This window comes from Oenanthe melanoleuca, chromosome Z (assembly GCF_029582105.1).
Source record: "Oenanthe melanoleuca isolate GR-GAL-2019-014 chromosome Z, OMel1.0, whole genome shotgun sequence".
Lineage (NCBI taxonomy): Eukaryota > Metazoa > Chordata > Aves > Passeriformes > Muscicapidae > Oenanthe > Oenanthe melanoleuca.
The window spans coordinates 62,761,144-62,786,861 of NC_079362.1; the positions used below are offsets into that span (position 1 = coordinate 62,761,144).

At 38.0% G+C, this 25,718-nt stretch overlaps 1 protein-coding gene across 7 annotated transcripts in view; it reads right to left on the reverse strand.

Moving 5' to 3' along the window:
• Positions 1 to 25,718, reverse strand: part of GHR (growth hormone receptor) — a 146,887-nt gene that overhangs the window by 72,664 nt on the left and 48,505 nt on the right. For all 7 annotated transcript variants that reach the window (XM_056513105.1, XM_056513109.1, XM_056513108.1 and 4 more), the window contains one exon: positions 3,423 to 3,507. The gene's annotated coding sequence lies outside the window, so the exon portion shown is untranslated. The remainder of the gene's footprint in view (positions 1 to 3,422; positions 3,508 to 25,718) is intronic.

Sequence of the window (25,718 nt, forward strand, 5' to 3'; positions counted from 1 at the left end):
GGTAATCTCTGGAGTTAATGACCTACTGAAGTTACTAGTTTAGAGAGTTTCACCAACTTCTCCAACAAAGATATTAAGAAGTGTCTGTAAAATAAGCCACAGAAACAATCATACTAATTTTAAAGGTAATTTGACAAATCTGTTTCTAAAGAGGTATTTTAAACAATGCCAGATAATATTTTCCATCAGCAAATCCTGAAGCAGTCTGCAGCAGGAGTCAGTGGCATTATCCATTTAACAGACAAAGGGACACACTGGGAAGAGGAACAGATTGTCTAGCAGCAGAGTAAAGCATGGACTGCCACTCCCCCTTACACACCACAGAATAACACAGTCCTGTGGACACACTGCCAGCCATCTCAACAATACAAAAAAGTTGTAGTGGATTAAAAATGTCCCAAATCCAAACACAAACCCAAACCCAAAAAAACTGACAGTTTGCATTAAGACAGAAAGAATTGCAATTAAAAGAAAGAGAAGCTCATCTGAAACACTCAGGCAAATTAGAAAAACCATCTTAATAAGTATATAGCTCTTTCACAAACAATAGGAATGAACTATACCCTTTAGCTGTGGTAACACAAATATAGTGAATGCAAGCCCATCATACCACTTTTCAAATGTCAGAGAGAAAAGCAGTCATAGTTCAGCATTGCCACCTTTGATTTTAGGCATCACAGTGTGAACTTAGGACTGATCAGCTCAAAATGGGATACTATACAACACACAGGTGCTGCAAACAACAGAGCTGCCCAGTGCAGCAGGCTGGCTGGCCAAGGGACAGCACGTCCGCCTCCACTAATTTTATGACTTCCTTCTCTGCAGGAACTCCATCACAATACCAACTCATTAAAAAAGTGAAACTTTGGAGCACATTCAACTGCTCATTAAAACCAAGTAGTGGATTCACATTTTTCCATTGCTGTTACTCTTATTTTATACAGAACCATGAGGAAATGGATATTTACAGATAAAATTCAGAAGGTACCAGAGCCAGGAGCTTCATCCACAACCACTCTGAGAAATACTTAGACACAAACCCACTCTTTGGGTCTATTCACAAATATAAATCCCATACCAAGCTAGATCTCAGACATATTGCTCAAAAAAAGGGTAGGACATTGGAAAGAATTTGTAAAGCCCTGCTGGGGGTTCTTCCCATCTAGCACATTACTCAACAGTTCTGAAGTCTGACCAGCAGCCTTGCCTCAGTATGCATTTTTACACTGAGCAAGGCTGCTTGCACAGATGCCTGGCAGCAAAAGTCTTAGGAACTGGACTCTCCCATTAATCAGGGCACCACTAACCACCCTCACATCACTCAGCCCTGGGCTCTGAGTCACATGGCCATGTGGAAAGGGTCAGCGTGGAAGGCAAAGAGCAGGACTGCTCCTTTTTGTAGTTTTTGTACTGAATAAATTTAGTATCACAAGAAGCTGTATTTCTGGAGAGATCAAAAGCTTTAATCTTAAGAAAAGCTTTTAAAAATGCAATATAAAAATATATATATACATTTTATACATAAAAACGTTTTATCTTTAAGAAGTCATTGGCAATGATACCATCTGCTCCTAAAATATGTATGACACTTTCCAATCACACCAACCTTGTAAAAGCCATGTTCAAATAAATATGATGAAACTGACTGCTCTTAGATTCAACACAAATTGTAGCAATATTCAATAAATCACTTCTTCATAGCATGTATTTTCCCCAACATTACTGAAACTGGAATATCACAGCAGAACTGCCCTGATGCATAAATCAGTCCTTATTTTTAGTTCACTTGTTGCATACAAGTTTTTCTTCAGTAATCACAGCTGATAGCAGGCGACTAGATTCACATACTTGAAAGAATTAAACCCAGTCACACATAAATGCAAAATATTTAAATTCTCCCCTGGTAACACCATGTTAACATCACATCAAATATGGCACTGTGCAAATAACAGCATTTCCGAAGGATTTGGGTCCTTTGTTCCCTTCTGAAAGCTCATAATTGCTAGCCTTCATTTACAAACAGGAAACTGAAACACAGACAGAACCCGAGTGAGTCTGTGGTGGAGCTCAGAAGCAAGGCCAGACCCCATGTCCAAGCTGTGTCCTCCCAGTCCTAGGCTGCTCGCAGAGGAATCTGGAATGAGCAGTTTAGCTATGGATCAAATGGCTCCCTGGGCACGGAAAGCCAGGAAAACAGAGCACAGAAGCAGTTTGCTGTATGGTTGTTTGGCCATGTTTCAGCTATAAAATAACAGAAGTCATTCATAAACCATTTTCCAGGTGTGCTGAACTCCGTATGAAAAGGCATGGCAACCACAGCAAAGAAGACTTTGATTAAGGACGTCACTGATGACTAATTTATGCATACTTTACAAGCATTTTTACAGGTAACTTTTCACTGTTCTGGCCTTCTAATTTTCTTGGTGAAATTGCTATAGACAAACATCCCAAGCAGAGATCCATAGTGCAATGAAGGAATCTAGAATTATACCATCTGGTTTCAGAAACATTAAGAACACAGACATAGGATAGAAAGTTTTACCTACTGTTATTGAAATTAAAGATAGAAGTAGCTAGAATTGCTCTTCTATTTAATGACATTACAACTGTGTACACTTAGACAGGAATAGCAAGTTCAAGTCTCATAAAACTGCTACAGTACACAGCAGCTGTAAAGTCTCATGCAGCAGTTTAACGCCAGATAACAGCTTTTCAGCTTCATGCCATGAGCAACCACAGGTCTGAATCCCTTACACAGTAGCATATTTCTGTTCAATTCAAATTTACCCCACTGTATTCTGATTAGGCTTTCAGTAATATATGAAAGAAGCAATGAATTAGACATGAATTAGAACCAAAATGTACATTCAAACTCAATGACACTTTAGTGTCATTTAAACCAAGAGTTTTTATCCACAATATTCTGATAGGCATTTTCATATTTTGCCTCACCCATAAAACACAGGATTTTTTTTTCTCTATTTGTTTCAATAGGGTGTATTTAAAGGCAGGCAACTAATATCCTAAATAACATTTTATATGGGAAATGGCTTCTTAAAATGCAGTATAATAATTTTTCTCTGACAAGGAAAAATGCCTTTTAACTACTTTTAAGAGTCACCTAGCCCTCTGTCTCAAATGCTGGCTACTAGAGATTGACAGAAGGGCTTGAATTCAACAATTTAATTAGGCCTGAATCTGACAGCCTTAATTCATATATGTCTATTGTTTTGGGTAATAAAATATAACAATTAGATCCCAATCAGAATTTTGTATAATACATATTATAATTATCACCTCCTGAAGGAATGAATCCTAGGATTTGAGTGGATTAGGGCATTACAGGATACTATTGATCAATCTGCATATCCAACCCTGGCAATAAAGTCACTTGCAGGTAAGATAAAAAATTATCACACTACCTCAAGTGTCAGCAGGGGATGGACGATGCTTCACGCCTCCCTCAGCTCGACTGCAAATCACGACCTTCTCCAGCCATCCCAGCACCTACGTGAAAACAGGAGAAACAGACAAGAGATGAGTTCTGGAACAGCAAAGGTCACCTGTGGTGGGAGGGCAACATGACAAAGTCCAGCTCTGTGTCCTGGTCCTGCTGTCCCTCAGGGACGGCCACCAGCAGGGCAGTCTTGCAGCACCTGGGCTCCTCACTCAAACTGCCCTGGTGGCCTGGCACCCCGTGTCACTGCGGGCTGCCAAGCCACTGCACCCCGAGTTAACCTTGACATTAAAGTGAGCACACGTTCTAAAGGCAAAGAGAGGTCAAGGTGACTGATCAGCTTATTCTTAATGCACATTCCTGGTGAAAATCAGCTGCCCTGGAAGTGACCTCTGAGCCATCAAGAGGATGAGTAGTATCTCACAACAACAACAACAACTACTATTACCACTTTAGACAATAAATTACAGCACAGTAACTTATAAACTGGTGGAATTAAGAAAATAACAGTTCATTTTCTTCTAAAAGGACATTGTCTAAGTCTCAGGAAGATGGCACACTGATAAAGAAAAGTAGTATGTTATGTTCTGAATTCCTAAACACATTTTCACTGCCATGGTATTTTGGCACAGCAGCAGCATCCAAAGCAGTTCTGAACTAGTAGCATTTCTATGTTAAAGAAAAATAACATAATTTCAACATGGAAAGTTACTTCTTCTCAAGGATGCAAGTCAGCTTTTAAAAGCATTTTAAAAACTCAGAGATGGTGCTCACCTTTGAATAATTAATAATAATCTGATTTCTAGTGGGAGGGATTACAAAAAGAAAACCAGATTTCACAACATCAAACTCTTCAAAAAAAATGGGGGAAAAAAAAAAATCAGTCTGTGAAACCCCACAAATAACATCTAAAGAACAACTGTGTACATGCAAACTGAATGCCTAGGGTCACACTGCCCTAACCTAAATCAGAAAAAAGTAACATTTTAAAGGAGAATTTTCCTTTACTGGGTTAGCACTAGCTGAATAAAGACCAGCAAGAATCTCTTTGTATCTCTACACAGCTCACAGCCCTATTGTTACTTGTCCTTGCATCTTCAGCATTCTTGCATTTCTCCATCCTGAGATTTGCTTTCTGAGAGTTCTACACTTTTTCTATTACTCACATTTTTGTACCCCCAGAATTTTGTTTCTGTTACATGTATAATTTTCATGTACAGATACATCACAAAACAATGGAAAGCAAAATGTGCTTGTGAGTGAAAGTTTCATCAATATTTCTCTGGAATCCTTCTATAGTGCAATGTCTAAAGGTTGTCATCTCTGTATTTATACTAAGAAAACCCAAAACAATGCCCTCCCCAATTGCCAAATGAGAAAATCCTTCAACATAGAGAAAAATTAAAAAGATGGTTGAAATAAACAGAAAGCCCTTTCCATGCAAAAGGATGACTAATATATAGTATTACTGTAAAATAAATCAGCCTATGTGTGGTTATCCAAAGTAAAACCTGTAAACAGGGTTCCCTCCTGGTTCACATCATGAAACAAGTGGATTAGACAATGCCTACATAGTAAGTCTTTATGCTGGTCTACCCCACAATATGCGCAGCCAAATTCTATTATCACACTTTTTAGAAAGCACCTGCTCACATTTCAGCAGGCTGAGAATATAACTGATTGTCCCCCCACTCACATGTAATTCTACAAGGAGTCTTGTGTTAATTTAATTTCTGACTTTTGAAAGAACTCTGAATTTCAGACAGAAAACTGAGCAGTGAGCCACAACTCTCTTTTCCAAAAATGAAAGGACAGCTTAGTATGGAACAAAGTTATAAAGTTTAAGCCAGCTGTTGACTGAAGTGAGCTACTAAGGACTACTGACAAATTCCTTTTTCAAAACACTCACTATGGCATTAACAAGGGGAAATGACCTTTATATGACAAAGTCAGAATTCTATTACAATAGGACAGAAAAAATTATTCCAGTAGTCCTTCCAAAATATTTTGAAATCCTGCTCAGCAGCAGAAAAGATCTCTCAGCTACTTTATGGGCAACAAAGGGAAATGTCCTAACTTCTGATTACCTGATTGTACTGAGAACATTTTGTCTCACTCCTGGCAGCTGTGGCGATGTGCTCCAACCCCTGCTGCTTTCTGCTTGTGCAACAGCCACCCGGGGTGCTTGTGACGGCTACATCTGGCTCACAGATATCAACACAATAGTTAAGGGCCATAAATCTTGCTTGACACCTAAGGGCCGTGAGTCTTGTTCCACAGCTGAGGGCTAGTTGAGCATGCGCCAAACACGGCTGCTGTGCAAATATGACCGTAAGTCAATCATCTCACTCCATAAACAGGCTCATGCAGCTCTCCTGAACAGAAAGGGCTGTGTGTCAGGAGCTCCCCTTCAGCATGGATGCTTCTTTATGTTACTCCCTGGCACCGAGAGATTCCTTGCCTTAGAAGATTCCCAGTAAGTGAACAGCAACATGCTAAACGTTGAAATCTTACCTAAGCGACATAAAATATTGATTGTGCACATAAAATCCTTTAGTCATAAATGTTGACCAAGTTTGGGACTAAGTCTGGATCCATTTACAACTAAACTCCAATCAAAAAAATCTAGAACACAGGGGAGTCCTTTCTGGACCTTATGACTCAAAAGGACAGTCTCTACACAGTTTTGTCTGACCCCATCCTCTATGCTGAATACAATCAAGTATACCTTCCCATCAAATACTGTTAAACTGCTGATGCATTTACCACCAAATTTTGTTAAATGGCTGTTTTACATCAATAAAGATATTGCTACTACTCTCTTGCAGGTGAAGTGCGTCAGTATCTGTGGCAGCAGCAAGAGGTGAAAGCACAAAAAATGCTGCAGAAACAGTTTAGAACAGCCATACAAGCACAAAATCAGCTATATTTGCACTTGGTTGTGACAGTTCATTATGTGTGAAAAACAGGTATTACTGTACATAAGGAAATATGCTAGATGATAAAATGATCAGCCATCTCCCTTTAAAATGATTCTTAGAAAAACTGCAGCTTTGCAAAAGGGTAACAGATTCACGTGAATAAGTGATATAGTGAAGCTCTTTTTTTTTTTTTGAGACACATATTTTGTCAGAATCACATTTGATTACTGTAATCCACAGGGTGAACAAAAGGATTACAGCACTGAGTTGAGAGGGCCCATTCAAACTAGTTTGTTTCACAAAATAAGAAACAGACTCAGACTCATCAGTGCCTTGACTGGATGTGAGGATCTTTGCCCATTATTATCTTCTCATTATGTCCTAAGATAGCCCACCAAAAAATAATAATCTGGGTAATATGAAATGGACTAAAATGTGCCAAAATTTCTTTTGGTCTTCAAAAAAGCATCTAAGGAAAGGTCCAGTGATGAAAAAAAGCTGGAAAGGCTTTTGAACCTGTCCCATATAAAGTCTTAATGATGAAGTACAAACTAGTGAAATGTTCTGAACACTGGCTAAAAAGCCAAGGGATTTCAACCACTGGCAAAAAGTCCAGCTGAGGCACAGCCACTAAAGAAGCAGCTCAAGAGTAAATGCAGTTTAAGTCTTCATTAGTGACCTTTTTTCATTTAAGAAGGGACAAAACAGTGGAAGAGATTGCTTTGAGGTTGCGGGTCCAGGGACACTCAAAACTCCAATGGACTCAAAATACAACTGCATTAATGAAATCTTGCTCTGAGCACAAGGGGTGGACTACATGATATCCAGGCATCCTTTCCAGCCTCAGTAATTCCGTGATTCCACAATTCTGTGTATTTACATTTCTAACTGAAAAGTTGCAGGCAGCAGACAAAAAACAGAGGAGGGTATAAATTGCTTTGGAAGAAAGACTGCAAATCCTGCATGGAACGCTGAAAAGAGCAGACTACTTCCAAGCAGACACATTATATGGATTCACAAGTACTACAAGATTATCCAGGAGTTCCTGCTTCTCCATTATGATGGGCTAACAACAGAGGTGTCAGAGGATCCTGTGAAATCTGGCACCTATTTCCAGAGTATTTGTGCTTCTGAGATTTGATCTAAGGAATCCTAATTGTCTCTTTATTTTATTTCTCCTGTATTTTATTTCTTTCCATTTTCAGTTAAACCACTACTCTATATCTTAAAGGAAAACAAAACAAATTGAGATGTATTAGAATTTTATCTGAAAAGCCCTTTATTTCCTTAGATTGCATTGTGATGTGTGACACTTGATGAGAGTCTTGAACTACTTTTCCTAAACCTTTTAAAAGTATTTACCTCAGACAGAAGGAAAAAGGGACTCTTCACACACACTTTTAAGTCATTCTAACCATTTTAAGGCCAGCTGAACATGCACCAGCAGTGCCCTGGCAGCAAAGAGGGCCAACCCTGTCCTGGGGGGAATAAGGCACAGTATTGTGAGCCAGGCAAAGGAGGGGATTGTCCTGCTCTGCTCTGGGGCAGCCTCATCTCCAGTGCTGGGGGCAGCTCTGGGTGTCACAGTGTAAGAATGACATCAGATTGTTTTTGAGTGTGTCCGGAGGAGGGTGACCCAGATGGTGAAACCCCTTGAAGGCAAAACTTATGAGGACCATTTGAGGTCAACTGGCCTGCTCAGCTTGGAGAAGAGGAGGCTGAGGGGGGACCTGGCAGTGAGGTACACTCACCTGTGGGGGCAGAGGAAGGAAGGTGCTGATCTCCTCTCCCTGGGGACCAGAGGCAGGACATAACTAATTGGAATGCAGTTGCACTGGGGAAGCTCAGGTTTGACATTAGGAAAAGGTTTTTCACTGAGAGGGTAACTAGTCACTCCAACATGCTCCTCTGGCCATGGCACCAAATCTGTCAAGGTCCAAGGACTGACAATGCTCTGGGTTGAATGGTTTAGTTCCACATGGTCCTGAGAGGGGCAGAGTTGGACTCAATGATCCTTACTGGCCCCTTAAAACTTGAGATATTCTGTGATTCTGTGTTCTTAGGCTCAAACTTCTTACCTTCAAACTTGTAATGGGGTTTCACATTTCCCACTGAAATAATGTTCTATAACTGTGAACTCACTCAAATTCTCTCATCAGCTTTCTCCTCTACACAGGAATTCCTTAAATTTGTTCAAGGAAACACTAAGAAAACACAACAGAACATTCCATCATCATTCCCTTTTTCTTCTATTCAGACAGCAAAAACTTTGATTCTGTTTAACCTTTACACTTGTCTCACCAATCTATTCTGGACAAGGGATCACTTCTAGTTCCAAATCAGAGTATTTTTCCTTCCATCTCAATCTATTCATATCCTTAGGAGTCTAACAATAAATCTTGGCCTTCATGCTTTAAATACTTAAGTGAACCACATTTCTGTTCTTACAGACTTGGCAGTCTTTGCCTCTTTGACATAACAATAACTGGAACATTTTCTTAGCAGCACTAAGCTGAGTAACAACTGATTGTTTTTTGACACTCATGGTAGGCTAGAAGATGAATTTATGTTTTCCATTGCATAATGGTTACAAGTGTATATGTGGACAGAAACGCTCAGGAGGTTTACACTGTAGAGGAAGCCAAATATAGGAATTAATACACTTCTTTAGCCTTTTAAAAGAAACCATCACTATTGTAAAGGATGCAGACAGAAATCCAAGCAATTTCACTTGAAAACAAGATAGCTCTTGTGGTATCCAGAAATTCAGACTGCTTCCTTAAGCGAAGTATGTCATATTCCCAGCTAGAGTGAATTATCTTCTTTTGCTGGAGGGATGTTATGAAGAACAGTTTAGTCAATGTTTATAGAAAGTATTCTGACATCTGGGCAGCTGGAAATCCAGAACTCTATGATCTGAAACTGTTGCTGACATATCAGTAACTTAAAAGGAAAAGTCTTCTGATAAATTAACAGGAAAATGCCATGGAAAAGATCAGAAAAAAGGTCTATTACTGGATTATTGTACATAGTTCTTAAGACAATAAAACTTCAAAAGAGCATGGACCTAAAAATGGTGTTTGAAGTCTGGAGCACCCTTTTATAATTAAGGTAATAGCCAGTTAATTGAGAAAAATACATTATGGATTACTATACCTGATCACAATCCATATCTGGAAGAAACAATAAACACTAGATTGCTCTTCAATGAAACGTAAGAGATACTGAGGAATCAAAAATAGAAACAAATAACAAAAAAATATTTTACAAGGTTGAAACAAAATGAAAACTGGAATTTACTAGAAGAGGAATAATATTAGTTTTTAAAAATCTTCATCCCTTCAACCTGCTTTTCAAGTTAACAAATTACTGGCTACAAGTAACTGGTCACCTGTGTAACAGAAATGGGGCAACACTGTCAGACATTATCTCATCCAATCCCATTCTCCACAGCCAGACAGATTTATGCAATTAATGCAATTCAATTAATCTCCTTTTTGATGAAATATTTCTCAATAGGCACATAAAATGTCAATTGATATGGAAAAACAAGTCTATCAATACTAACTAAAGCAAGAGTAAAAACCGTGGTTCATGGAACTAAGACTGTAAAAAGGGAGAAGAAAGAAAATAAAGAATTCTTGAAAAGAAAATACAGCATATTAAGAAAATCACGCAATAAATGTATGTTGCCAAAATTGTCACTGCTCTAAGAAAAGACAGTGTATAGAATGACTTGGCAATCTTCTATTACAGAAACATACAAACAGTATTTATTGGATCAAAAAAGCTCATGACTAACCAACAGTGGGTAAATATTTTAGGATTTGAAGTACAGGGTTTATAATTCAGAGATAAAATGTTATTTTAGGCTTACTGGTGCCACAGTATGTAACTCAGGCAAAGATGAAAACTCCATGGCTCCCATTTCCCCTCTCCTTTTCGAAATGGTGAAACCGTAGCACACTGTTATTGAGAAGAAAGGAGGGAGATTTAGGGGATGGCAGCAAATTTGCCTTATCTCCATCACTGCCATGTTTGAGTTTAGTTTGGCTGTTAAGTCTTGCAGTTGCTACCTTAAGCATTCCTAATTTTTAAATCATTGGCTTTACAAGTTCTATAAATTGGTCACATTCAAACAAAAAACCTGTGAGCTGTCACTTTCTTCAGCCTTCTCTTCACTCAGCATCAAATACAAAAAACCCACTTTGTTGTCATATTTCAAAACAGCTACTCTCTTTCCTGCCTCACTGTCACTTCTTTTTCCTCAAAATAGCAAATATTTGCCATTTCAGCTTAGCTGGGTTCAGATTTCACTGACACAAGAAATTAACTCTTCATGAGTTATTGAGTATTTTGAGTTTCACCCAAAATTATATAGCATAATGGGCTGCTCTTTCTACACTTCTGAAGTATGTTATCAGCTTTTCAGTCCTGCACTTCCTCAGAGCTTCTGCAGAGTCAGGGGAATCTGGACATCACTTGACTATGCAGAGCAATGCCTAAAACCTACACTGCATGAAAAAGAAACCAGTCAGCATGACTGGTCCTATCAAGAAGGAGCCCTTGTGAAGAGATTTAGCTTCAAAGAAAGGGGTCTACACAAGTTTGATGAAAAGAAAGGTGTTGAAGTCAGCCAGGAATGAAAAGTGTGGCTGGGAAGTGTGCAGGGATGGAGGGTTAAATGCATCCCTTCTATCCACTCCAGATGCCCAGCCAGGGGCTGAGTTAGGCACCCAGGCCTCACCAGCTGTTCCTGCAATATGCTAAGATACTCAAATACTGCTGGGATATGAGTGAATGTACTAATCATGCTCAAAATAAATATTTTGTTAATATAAAACACTGGTCTTAATTTTGTTTATCAACCATCACCACTGAGGTATCATGTAACAGGCAAAAAGGGTCGCTAGGATTTACATCTCACTTGTGGCTTTTCCATTGCCCTCTGTTGCAAGCTACATATGTACTTTATGTATTTTCATATTCTAAATATATTTCTATTGTGGTGATCCTCCACAATTTTGGAAAACAAATATTCTTAATGCTAGAGAGTTGTCTGTTTAACGAAGCCAAAGGAGCCATAAATGCTATGGCTTTTAATAGCTGTTTTCCAAACCCTAAAAACTGATGAAGAAGAAACATTTTTTTTTGTTTTAGTCTTCTCTTTCTTCATACTTTCAAAATTTCTAGTCCCTAAAATCTAAATCTGAAGAATGACAACAAAGAAACTAATAGATCAGGGGGAAAAAAAAAAAATCTTTTGAAGGTCTCAAGCAAGACACTCAACGTTTTATTTCAGAGCCAAATGTTCAGTTCCTTAACTGAATGAAGATTATACATGGTATCACTGGCCTGTATCACCCATGGAAAGAGAAACCCAGAGGAGATATTTATTCTGTGTTACAAATTCTGAAGCCTACCAGCAAGGACACTTTAGATTTTGTATTTTTCTTCCATTCTATTTTAAACATTCTATTATTCTATTATTTTATTACTCAGATCAATAGATGAAGGAACACAGCTCCAGAATTCCTCCCTCGAAATCAATCACAATGAGGCACTTGGGAAATCTGAGCATTGAATTCATACTCTTCCATTCATCTTTCCTGAGACTGCCTGGATTTGCATATATGTATACTTTTAAATTAAAGGATTTATGCATACAATATGAGTTTCTGTTTCATGTTGCAAGATCTTGTCATAGCCATCATTTATTGTCTCTTAAATTCTGCTTCTGATTTTCATGTACATTTGCATCCACACTGCCTCTATAGGTTAAAGTCTCTTTGATACACCTCAGGAAAAGAGCAAGATAATTCAAAATGGAGTTCAACTATGTTAATAAAATGCCATCAATATCAAAAATTAAGATTTCTTTACCTGTGGCTTACTAAGGAACAGAAAGTACCTGTGGGAGGAAGTTTTTTGGGGATGGGGTCAGAATTTACATAGGAATGGGATGGATAATTCCTCCTGTTTTACCTGAGGTGTCTAGTGAGAACACATATCTTGTGCAATTCACATCTCCAGCCAAGTACTTCTCCATTGATTTAGGCTTGTTTTTCGTTCTAAAAATATTAAATCAACAATCTTAAATCAGACTCAGGAATTCAAAGAGGCCTATTTTCAGGGGTTGGCAGGAATACCACTGATGGCAGGAATCAGCTTCCAGCCTGTAGCCAATATTAGACTGAATTAGGAATATAAATTTACTTATGTATTTACATACCTATACTTATATAGGTATTAATTGGCAATTCTGTCATGTTTTTTATGCAGTACACAAGAGAAATACTGAATAATTGCAAAAGACAATCAGGTAAACTCACTTAACACTTTCAATTAAAAGAGAGGGCTTCCTCTTCCCATTTCAGTATGCAGACGTCATAAAGGTTCACTGAAGAGACTCCTATATGCTTAATTAGATAATCTGTAATAGCTTCCTTATGAAACACACATTGATGGCAAATGATGTCATTAGAAACGAAAGGATTTGCAGTTTTCTTGCATTGCTAAGGTATGTTTACTAATGTGTTTGTAAATGTAATTGCCTCAGTATACAAATGACTTGCAAGTTATCAAAGACTCCCAGATATTTACAACAGGAAAAGAACTTAAAGCAAAGAGATGTGGGGTTTTTGGTTCTCCCTAATCTCAGAAGTTTTTTCAGATGTTTTATCATGGTGGACTAATTGATGCTGACAGTAACTGAGCAGATGTTAGAAAGAATGCTTCTGGGCATAACAGCTACTGATTCCCATAAAGCATGTGCATTTATACAGGTGCAAATCATGTTTCCTTGTTCTTTCACTTAAAGGTAAATTTAATGCAAAGCTCAATTTACCCCTTCACCCACTATTATAAACTTGAATCCTCATTTTCTGTTACTGAATCATTAATTTAATGAGCCACTAGTTTACCTTGTCAGTGTTTTATAACCTAGACTTAGGGATCAAGGGTTTAATTTGTTACAGTGTGAGTCTTTGAAAAGATTACTTACAAGCAGATATTTCTGTAAGCAGTTCTGTATTGGGTATAAAGGAAAATGAAGTCAACTTTCTGGAAATAAAACCTGATTTAAATAAAATCTGATTTAAATAAAACCATGATTTAAGAAAAATAATATACCAAACTCAGAATGAAAAAAGTGACCTATACAGATAAACAAAAAAATTTACTGAAAAGAAACACTGGGTTAAAAAAAAAAAAACCAAAACCAAACCAAACCAAAACAAAACAAAAAACAAAAAAAACCCCCAGCATATTTCAAACAACTTTCAGTTCAACTTGTTCCTCATAACTCTAGTGCATGCTACCTTGCCTTGCCAAAAACAATGAATCAGAACAGTGGACAGCAGTTAGATTACCAGGGCAGCATGAATTATAGAACAGATCATTGTCAGACTGAAAACTCACAGCAATGGTTACAAAGATAAAAGTAGCATTTCAGAATTCGGTCACAGATCAGAAAAAAAAAAAAAAAAGTGTAGATATGGTTTTGTGCAATTTTTAGAGTTCTTTGTTTCCTTCTAAAGTAGCACTAAGTCCTCAGACCACATGCTGCTATCAGAACATGTTAGTAATTCTATGCCTTGGAACTTTAGATCAATCAGTGATTTAAGTTTTTTATGAAATATAGATTACTTGGTAGCTGATGATTATTCAAAGACCTAAAAAAGAAAGCAATTGTTTCCAGCAATTTGAGTTGCAGTAGCAGTGTGAGAAACTGAAAGTATTTCTCACCACAGTGAGTACTCTTCTCCAAACTCATGAATTTTTAATAAAAATTACCACATACAATCACACCCAAATACCAAAGCCAGATGCAGTTACTATGCCAAGAATCTGTTGTTTCTGAGTATCAGCCAGCTATAAAGCCCAGCAGACAGAATCAGCTACACTCATTCACCTGTGAAAGCTAGTGCACAGAACACTGAAGTAGGAAGAGATTCATCCTGAGAGAGCATTTCCTACCAGTAGCTGAAGTGAGGCCCATCAGGAGAAATCACCCCAACATTTAATTGATTTACTTAAATAATTTACATAGGAAAGCCAGTGTCAAGCTAACAGTGCATCCTCATTTTCTCATTAGTATACCCTCCTTCAGAATGCCCCAGCTGCCACAATGACTACAGCAAGTATCAAGACTGGCAGGTAGATTGCAAGTCATGCCCCTCAGTCTCATCCTTCAAAGGGAGTTCATACTCTTGATGAGTGAGCAAGAATCTTTCAGCTTTTTAGGACATGGTGTGTCCTATCACATCTCTGAGAACCAGACTTTTCAATAGGGAAGTGTGAATAAGGATATACCTGAATGAGCACAGATGACTTCAACCCTGGCAGTGCAAGAAAGAGCTCAAATGCAACACCCTGTGCATTAGAAAAACTAAGTGAGAAGAATTAAGAGTGTAAAAAAGCCTGAGAAGAGGATAGAATGAAACATGTAGAGGTATTAACAGAGTAATAAAATATTCATTATTTACACTTAGTTCAAAGGGACAAGGATGACTGCACAGGCAGGGTGAGACAGAGGGCAAGAAAAGCCTGGTAGGGAAGATATGCTGGTGAGGTAGCTGGATGTCACATACCAAAATCTGGATTTCTCATTCACCATGAGCCAGAAGACAGTCTATGGCAAAATTTTCAAAATAACCAAGAAAGATTCAAAACAGATCAACACAACTCCCAGTTTTGTACAGCACAGTCTGTACTGATCACCAGCCCATCTCCACAGACCAGCTCTTCCCACATGGGTGATGACTCAGGGATAGCATCATTCAGACAGCATGGGTGGTGTCACTCTGCTGCAGAGGCACAGCTTCTTTTCTAGGCATCCAAAAAGTTCTTCAGGGGCATTATGTAGAACACTGAACAAACTCTGTGTTTATCAGTCAACATTCAAGCCATTCTAAGGCAGAGCCTGGGAAAGAGGGTAACTGCAGGTCACATCAACCTCCTGCTTTCTGAGAGATCTGTGAACAGAGAAGGTAAAATACACCAGGGAGCTCCTGCTGGGTATCCACACGGGCCATTGTCCCAGTGCCAAGACCACCAGCCAGTACAACTCACCCATGACTTTTCCCCTCTGGTATTTTCCCTTTAGAGGAAGGAGGAAAGGAGTGGATTAGTGTTGAAACATTCTGAAGATTTCTCTCAAGTATTAAGTAGATGATTTTTTTTTTTTTTTGTTTATTCCTTCATCTCTCTCCTCTTGCTCTCTGTCCTAGTACCCCTCTCCCTCTCTCTCAAGCTGTCTTCTGACCTTTCACTCTAGGGCTCTACTTTTCCACTATAAATATGTTCAGCATTTCTCATCTTATGAGAATTCCATGTTCTACCAGCCCAAAACTGTCATGAGTCTTTCTACAATTTTCACTTCAAACTCCTCAAAAAACCAAATGCATTCACCCACTAAAGATTTAATCATCCAGTTTGTGAGCCTGACTTTAAAATACAGATCTTTTTGCACCTCAAGAAAGTTCCTGAAGGTCTGTTTTTGGAATAAAATCAGAATCTGAATTCTACTCTCAGTCTCCTTTGCTCACAGTTCTCATTGAACTCCAAAAATCTGCGGGTTTTTTGTGATGGCTTCCATTTGACCCCCTCACTTTCACAGTCACAGTGCTCCTTCCTTCCCTCTTATCTTTTGGAAGTCTCACCTAGAAACACCAGCTTTGCATATATGTAAAATCCTCTGACTGAGCACACCTCCCACCTCTTACTCCAAATCAATTTGTCTTATCACACTGAAAAATACAGTTGGGAATAAATTGAAAATAACTGCAAACTCAAACAGAATTTTACAGATATGAGGTGCAATAAAAGTCTGCAAAAATTTTCTTCCCCCTGAAATTAGTACCCAGTGCAGTATTATATAAAAAGACAATTATTTGTTTGAAGACATTCCTTAAAATTTTACCTAAATTTTACTTTAAAAGATTAAAGGACAGCTGAAATGAAAGATAATATTTAAAGGCCAAAGCAAATTTAATCAATTCCTCAAGTAATAAAAAAAATGAATTAAAGGAAATTCTTGCCAGAAGATAAATTACTTGGACAGCTTAAAGCTACACAAAGAAGAAAATCTTCAATTTAAGAGTTCATAAGACACTGATCTCATTTTTAGTGAAAGATTGCTGAAGCACAGTTTTTTTTATTGCCATGTCAACACAAAAGAACACAAAGGGAAATTTGAAGTGTCAATCTGATATAAAGAGTTCTTCACTGAAAATTACTTTGTTTCTTTTATTTGATGCCAAAATAATAGTAAATCAAGGCAATCAGAAGGCATTTCACTACCACTGCTTATACTTTGATATGCACAAACAGCTAATGCTTTTAAATGATGGCAGCCTTCTCCACACTAAGAACAAAATCACACTAGTTTCTGATTAATCAAAATGTATCAGTTACCCTACTTTTAACTGAACTGAGATATAGATGGCTTCTATCTATATTACTGCATAAATATGCATTTATTAAAATCAAATGGCAATTCCCCACCTTTCAAAATAATTTGTGGTTATTATTAGAATGACTGCTGTATTTTTTCCTCTGAGATGAACATGTTTCCATGCCACATGTACTCAGGCAGATGTAAATTTCTGCAGAGAAACCCTTTAATATGGATTTTAAAAATTTTTTAAGAGAAGAAGAGCAGGTATAAAACAAAGTAGAGTTAGTGAAATGTGATAGGCAGAAACAATATATTATGAATCCAGGAAAATCTCACATATTTGTGACAGATGTAGGCATTAGCATCCTGGAAATCCCAGCTCCCACACACACATTGTGGCCATATGATGTGCACAAGTGGTACAAATGTCACAGGAAGGATCAGGGCAGAGTTAAGCATTAGGAATGCCTTATAATGGCAAGAGACACTAACCCAAATACCACTCACTTCAACTGCAGAGTAGCAATACATACAACTTCCCTCCTTTTTAGACAGCAAAAACATAGTAGCAGGGCTATATATACATTGAACCAGCAGTTCAGTCACTTACCAGCTAAATTCTTCCATTTTTCTAGCTCAGAACTCATTAGACAAAATCTAATTATCATCAAATGCCATTCTGTTAAACACCCTTGAAAGAAATAAGCCCCCACAAGCACTGTCAACTACTTTCCCCTTTCCACCATAGAGCAAATATAGAGTATCTACAAAAGGAGGAGGGCTTCCTGGGAATAGCCTGCACCTCAGTCCAATACCAACATGGGTAACATGAATATGTAAAATAAAAAGTTTGAAGATGGGAGATCATAAGACTTCATTTTAAAATTGACACTTATTTACCCCTACACACTACTTGAAATCTTTAGAATGTGGTATTTTCCCCTCTGATTCTCCAGAATGTTGCTCCCAGGCCCCCTGATACATTAGTTAAATCACACATAGGCAGAAAATATATATTAGTTTAGGTGTACTGGAATTGGATTCTATTTTTTTTAAGTAAAAGGAGAAACATCTTTTATACACCAAAGAAGAGAGCACATAAAATGCTCTTTTTATTTTTAGTGCTAACTAGCTAATTATGCATACATGCAATATAAGTGTAGTTCCTAACATGGAAAATTGCCAGTGCCTGCTTATGCACCATTTACATCGAGAAGTGGACTCAGTTCTTACCCACAAACCTGGGTAGTTAAGATTTCAAAGACACTGCAATATTCAGGAATGCTCCCTCACCCCACTCTTACTGCCCTGGGCTGCTGAGGGAATGGCATGAGAAGCACCACTGCAGTCTATTAGACAGATGGCTGAGGGATCCTGGACAGAAAATGGGGCATTTGTAATGAAAAACTGAAAGTTCTGTTTCCCACAATTCCTTTGCATGATTTACAACAATTGTGGCAACTTAGAACTGGCAACCGCAGACCAGAATGTTTGACTACTATTGTTTCAGTAGCACAATCAAATTACCCCTTCTGGGCTTTTACAATTAACTTGTTACATGCATATGTTATCACTTCCTAAACAGTAATATTATCAGATGAAGAAATTCAGCAGGGAATAGTGACAGGAATAATATTGTGAATATAATTCCTAATCTGAGCCCCAGTGTGAAAAACCTTTATCATAATATGCATTTTATGCATAGATATACTTTTAGAAACTTTTACAGTAATCTGTTCTTTTCCATTCCAGTCCTAGAAAAGGAATGAAGGAAGGTCTTTAAAAATAAACATATAAAATTCCTGAACACTAAGATAATTGCATGTATGTTTAAATAATCCCTCAGGCTCTCAAAGGTTTAATTAAGACTCTAAGCTACGAAGAAACCAACTGCCAAAGCTAACATCAGCCAGATACCTGCTTCTTTGCCATGTTAAGATTGTGAATTATGGCAAGATCCTTCTGTAAGCATGCATGATGAACCAGCCAGAAGTGTAAAAGGTCATTCCTTTCTTACTCTCACTTTTTGGATGAGATTTCTCATCAGCATTAATGAGCTAATTCCTCATGACTGACATTACAGAACAGTCAGAACATTACAACAAACATTGCTGCACACCTGTCACTGTGGTATTACACTGAGCAAGAAGGATGCAGAATAAAGCCTTCTTTATGCATCACCTTCAGGAAAAAAACGATGAATCACATCATGTAAGCAGCCTAGCAGTACTTGGTCTGTAAAACAACTGCACAGAAAAAAAAAACTAGGGTCACTTGGCACTTCTAGTAAGGAATCTGGATGTTTAATACACCACAGAGCTAAGAATTGCAGTGAAGGAAGTTGATGGTTCATACTGATCAGATCATTTCCTATTGAAGCAAGGGCATGGCATGGCAGCACGGGCAGTCCACGTTTACACACTGTCCTGCCCAGCTGTGGGTGAAAAATGTCCCAAATGTTGTGTGCAGCTCCCCTATTGCTCCTCTCTTCTCAATCAGGTTTGCTTTACTATGGCTCTGACCCTGGAGAGAGAGCAATCCCTCAGAGGTATATTTCCCTCTTGTTTACTCTTTATTTGGGATTTCATCCAGCATTCTCGCAACTTGCTTCTGTTAAACCCAAATTACATCTGCCTAAAGCATTAAGGGAACAGTCCAGAACACCAAACCTTCCACAAATTGTAGTGGAACATCTTGTAGTAAATCTCACAGTAAAAAAAAGATTTTGGAAGCAGTATCATGGTTAGCTACTCTTCAACACAGCAACAACTTGAAAATTTGGCTTCAATTAAATAAATGTGATGACTCAAGAAAAGTTACTGCTATGAGAAGATACCAACACCCAGGTGAGCAGTACCAGCCTCTTCAAAAACCTCCCTGATGCTGACAGCTCTGTGGGGATGTGGGTCTGCTGTAGTGTAAGAATCAAATAGGTATTTCAAACCACCAAGTGAGCAAACAGTGCTCATTTAAAGAGCATTATTATCTTTGGAAGCAGCAAGAGCTACTGATTTGGTTTTAACTGCAGAAGAAAACTTAAATAGTTAGGTTTATACCAGAGAAACAAATATGTTGTGATCCGATCCCTACTCAGTTGAAATTATTGTGGAGATGTAACACATCATAGAAACCCAGCTGGCTTTGCTACAGCAGTCTTCAAATGAAGAATGAAGAACTCATGTGAATTTCCCCTATTTTCTCTAAAGTTCAAATGTAATAAATGCTTAAAAAGTTTACACGAATGTCCAGTTTAAATAAACCAAGTCAATATGGGAAAATAATACTTTCACACTTTAATCAAAGTTGTAACAGTGATGAGAAATCTTTGACTTTTCTTAAGAAAAGATGAAAGAGCCCTTACACTTTTGCTTCAGGGTCTTTTCCTGTTATTCTCTATCTGTCATATACTTAATTTCTTCTTAACTGACAACACCAGGGATTAACGATCTCCTTAAATAGTGTTTAGCAAAAAAAAAAAATAATAAAAAAAAAAAAGGTCTGCAATATTAAAAATGAGAACATCTCACAATGGTATGCATTATACAGCTTAGACACATGAGCATGACAAATAATAGACAAACATTCTTAGGCTTCTGAAGACAAAAGTTTAATGCCCACAGAATTATCAGTGTTTGACAGAGTAACACTTGCAAATTTTGGACTTGTTATTCCTAGCCCAAATCTTGAAGAATCTCATGTATTTATTCTTTGTGGAGAACATGTATTTCAGGTACTTCAAAAGCATATGAAAAACATGCCACAGAAGTACAAATTACTATCCTCTTGTTTAGTATCAGCCACAGTTATTTTCAGGTGTATTCTCTTATCCCCCCAAAAATCCTAGTATTTCAATGCTATATTCATACAAGTCAGTTTCTTTTATCTATATTCATTTCCATTTAGAACCCTGCTTTGAAAGCCAATTACTTGCCATCTGCCAGGTTTAGAAAGAAAATGCAGAAAGATGCAAATTAATTTGCTACACAACAGAGCAAAGATTAATTTCTCATTAACTATGGGTCAACAGCATGAATACACCCAAAAACTTCCACAACCTATATTTACTTTCAGTGCAACACAAACTTTCTTACTGAAAGGCAGAGATCTATCACTGTCTACAGAGACTGGGCTTGTGACAAACCAAATAGCTCCAGCAAGAACTGCATGACTTCTTTATTATTGCTCCACTCTCCAAATTATTTATAGGCAAAATCCAGTAGCTGTGCCACCTGCTCTGGGGCAGAGTGCTCTGTGCTCTCTGGACTGCACAGGGGGACAGGGGCTGGCAGCCCTGACAGCATGGGAAGATGGCACTTGCATCAGGTACCACAGGAGGCATCAAGAGCCACTCAGCTTCCAGAGAAGAGCCTACACACAGTATGTAAGAATTCTGCATAGTACTGCAGGGGACTTTGATAGATATGCTGGAAAAATAATTGATTGATTTCAGGTATTTTTCCACTGAAAATTCATGCTGAATACAGCTCAGACTTAATGCAGCCATCTTGTTTTAAGAAGCACCTAGTAACTTCAATATATATCAGGGGTTTTGTTTCGGTTTTATTTTTGTATTTAGCTGCTACTAATGCATATTCTAGTAGTAGTGGTACACATTTATACATATACATAAAAGCAGTTAGACCTGAAATCTCACCTTGTGAAAACCTGGACAATTAGAGCCAAGCCTTAATGTTCTTAGTTTTGACAGAACCCCATGACACTTTTGAAGAAGCTGCCTTGTATTTGTAAGTTTCTGAACCCCATCAACTCCAGGCATTTCTAGACACAACTGCCCAGTGACACAGTGGTGACCATCAAAAGCTGAGGTGATGCAAGCACTAGGTTATTATAATTTGAATACTGCACTGACTGCCAAAACCACAGAACAGCATCAAAGCGTGCACACACAATTCAAAGCGTCTGGATGTTAAATATGAGGTTCTGGGAAAACAGACCTTGCTAAGACTAAATTGTAACATTTAGAGATTAATTACATTATTGAGGGAGATTTCCCAGTGTTTTGATACTACCAGAAACCAATTATCCAATATAATAAGCACAAGAAAAACCTTGTGTGATGTCTCTGTTGGAAAGTCATTAAAAACAGTTTTATGAGATTATGAAATTGAAACTAAAATGCTACTCTCTCCTTTTAAATTAGATCTTCACCAAGTCAAGGCTTTCCTCCCATTCAAAATTCTTGGTCAATCTGGCCTTAGCATCCATCAGGATATTCCTTCCTCCATCACAGGAATTCACCCTGGTTGCTTCTTTTTTCTCAAAAACATCAGAAGAGTGTCCAGGTCTTCGTCACTAGATTGCTGAAGCTATAATGACCCCAATATGGAAAGGCAGAAGAGGAGCAAAAGGACTAGAATCTCAAGTCCCCACTTGGGCTGGGTGTCAACTAAACACAGGAATGTTCCCAAGCAAATTGTTCCAGAAAGAACAATTATCCCTTTCCCACGAAGCCTGGTTATCTCACCCTGGTCCTTGGCAGATCCCTGTCAAGTCCCACAGATGAAAACAATTCTTAAGCATGTTTTAAGAACTAAACATTTTAATAGTAAAGAGGTGGCCATTCTGCAGGTCCTAGTTCCAGGTATGCTTAAAGTACCAATCCACAGCTCCCAGGCAACCATTTCCACCTGCTGGAGACACCAATTTCAGAGGGATGATGCAAGGCCATTTTTAAGGGGCTGTGGTACAACACCAGGAACATACAGCCATGCCTTGTCACCCCCTGACTTTAGTCCAAATATCCCTGTGGTTCCCCCAAAGTATGTCATCCAAGGAGGCTGTCGTGCAGAAAGGATAGAAGAACGAAAGCCAGGTGCTTGTGCTCAGCAAAAGGACTTGTTGAAAGTATTCCTGGATGGCAGGATGCACAACTGGACAGTACTGGCTGCCCTGCTTCACACCAGCACAACACCATGGTTCTGTCAGGAGGGCATCCCAGTGAAGTGATGGGCAACTGCCACGTGAGAGAGTCAAAACTAGTTTTTAACATCCTGAAAAGAAATGCAAATATCTCTACGAGTTTTAAATACTGTCAATCACACCAGTTGTCAAGCCACTTTCAGCAGAGGTGCAGTCCTATTAATGAACAGAAGCTATTAACAAAGACCACAAATGTGGAAGTTCATAAGAGGGCATGCTGGGAATCACAGACAACAGAATACGCAGAAAGCAAAATTCTGAGAAAATAAAACCAACCAACCAAACAAACAAAAACAACAATAACAAAAAAACAACCCAGGCCTTTTAACAGTCTACAATATCCCTAAGCTCAAAACTCTGTTTATGATAATGTTGGATATTCAAAAGGGCTACAAACCACTTGAAATTTTCTATTATATTTGAAGAATTTTTCTGTAAAAGGAGGGGATTTTAAACTAACTACATTTCTCATTAATTACAAATATATTGTACACCAGTATGTTAGGCTGTAATAACAACTAGGAAAGAAATGCTTAGTAATGATTATTATTAGTATGGAGCAATGGTAAAATGAAAGTGTGCTGTAAATTTGTTTTGCTTGGTTTTATGACTACATATGTCAAAACAAGACACCAGACTATATTGATGTCTAATTATTAATGGCCTGGCTGCATCTTGAACCATTTTGTTGCACTCCTTGTGCCTTAGAACATTTGCAACTTCATCATCTCTCCACTGGTTGGAGTAGTCACCTGTAAAGCACACACTGAGCTGTAAATTTTGAACCACTATGATGCCATGTCCATTTCGGACCAGGACTGACAGATTATGCCAACTGGCTTGATAAACTTGTAACAAAAGATTCAGACTGCAACAGCCCAGCCAAAATACATGTGAGATGCACAGAGTGAATAAGGACATAAATCAGTCTCCAAGAACACATGAGCCCTTAAAGAACCCAGCTCTCAACAAAATGTTACTTAAGTTACCCCAATTAAAATATCCTGCCAGACTTAACAGCTATTTTTCTAACTTTACATAGTGTATTTTTCTTCCTTGTTGGTGAAATGCTGGATAAAACCGACATGCATATTAAAAATTAGTCTAAAGCACAGTGAAAAGCCGAAAGCAAAAACTACCCAGAGATAAAGAGAGAATAATAATTATTTATTAATTAGACCTTTACTAAAAATCAGCAATTAATTTCTTTTCATGTATTCTTTTCTAGACTACTGTTTTTCATGTCATTTGCAGCAAATCTTACCTCCCACTAGGCATTTCTACATCAGTTAGAGCAAGTCATAAAAAATGATAATTAAATCACTTTTGAAGTAAAAATACATAAAGGGAAAACAAATACAACTACCCCTTCATAAACTGATCACTTTGCAACCATTAAGTAATTCAGCACTAATAAGTTAACTACTGAAATGTACACAGAGAGAGTTAGGAAAGAGGAAAACATGACATAAATGTCACCATTGCGTGGTTTATGTCAAGCATTATCCATTCTCTGAGAATGGCAATCAAATCAAAACCTTTAAGGAAACATTAAAGGTGAGAAGGATGAAAGTACAACTTCACCAGATGAAAGCACAACTCCCATCCCTTTTTTAGGCAGCAGCAGAGCTGGCCATAGTCTGTACCATGGGACAAGGGTTCAAAACTTGATGTCTGTACAGTATGTACAAATATAAAGCAACAGTAACCCTGAATACAGGGTGGAGAATGCCAACTCAGCCTAGTGATTAAACCTCACTTTCTGCACAGGTAAATAAATGATTATTAATTTATAAAAACCTCATGATACAGAGAGTAGGCAAATTCTGTCTTTATTGTGGGGTGGCCTTTTGTGAACTGGACAGAAAATTGCAATTATTTAATATCCATTCCTGAGATCATAATCAAAACCACCAAATGCTTTACAAGTAAAAAGGCAGACAAGGGCTTTGAGACTTTAATATCACTAACTCTATCAAATAAAAACTATTATCAGAAAACTGAGACTAAATTAATGTCTAGGTTTTTTGGTGTAGTTTTTTTTTCCCCCTCTTTCTTTGCTTTTTTAAACTAAACTGATTGCAGCAATCAATAAATAAGTTTCAAAGAGCTCTTTCAGTAAAGACCAGGCCTAGCCAGCAGGTATTACATTAACAGTCATTATCAATTAGGGCTCACTGGGCACAGACATTATTTACAAAGCAAGAGTTCTGGGAATCCACTCATGTGTTTAAAGAACTTCTGTAGTGCTGCAGAGTGATGTTAGCAAAGCTAAGTGCTGCTTCATTAAGCGCAGTACACACACTTCCTAATGGAGAGCAACTTTAATTGTCAGAGGGAGTCCATCTTTACCATCTAGTGTGGGATAAACACATTCATGTTAGGAATTTCAGGAAAAACATCCATTTTCTTTCTTTTTTTTCCCCCTTTAGAAAAAGTTATCATAAGCAAACTAGACAAGCTACTAAACTGTTTCAGCCTCTAGCAGATATAATCATAATGAAGGAAGGTTAAAAATTACAAAATATTTCAACTTCTGAGAGCCAGCTCCTCAATTGCTGTCAGGCAGACATTGATCAGTCCAGTTTATAATGCAAATAGCCACACACAGGAAAAAAAAAGAGGACAAGTATTTCTGATGAGTCATTTTGTTATTTCTCAATAAATCCTTCTCCTCCCTTCTCTAAATGCCTCTTCCAGTAGATACAAACATCAGAAACACATTTATTAACTCATTTTTTGAAAAAGCTGCTCTTCTGATATTTTGATGATTACAAAGCATGCAAGTTACACGAACACAGAACGATCACTGCAGCTGCATTCGACTCCAAGGGAATGTATTAGCTAACAATGGTGATGGTCAGCAGAGCAACAAAATAACTCTCTCTTCTGAGTAATCAAGATTTGAAGAATCCTGGTTTGGGTGCAGCAGTATGAGCCATAGGTGACAAGGACATAAACAGCAACATTTGCTGCAAGAGGAGAAGGCTCTGGAATGCTG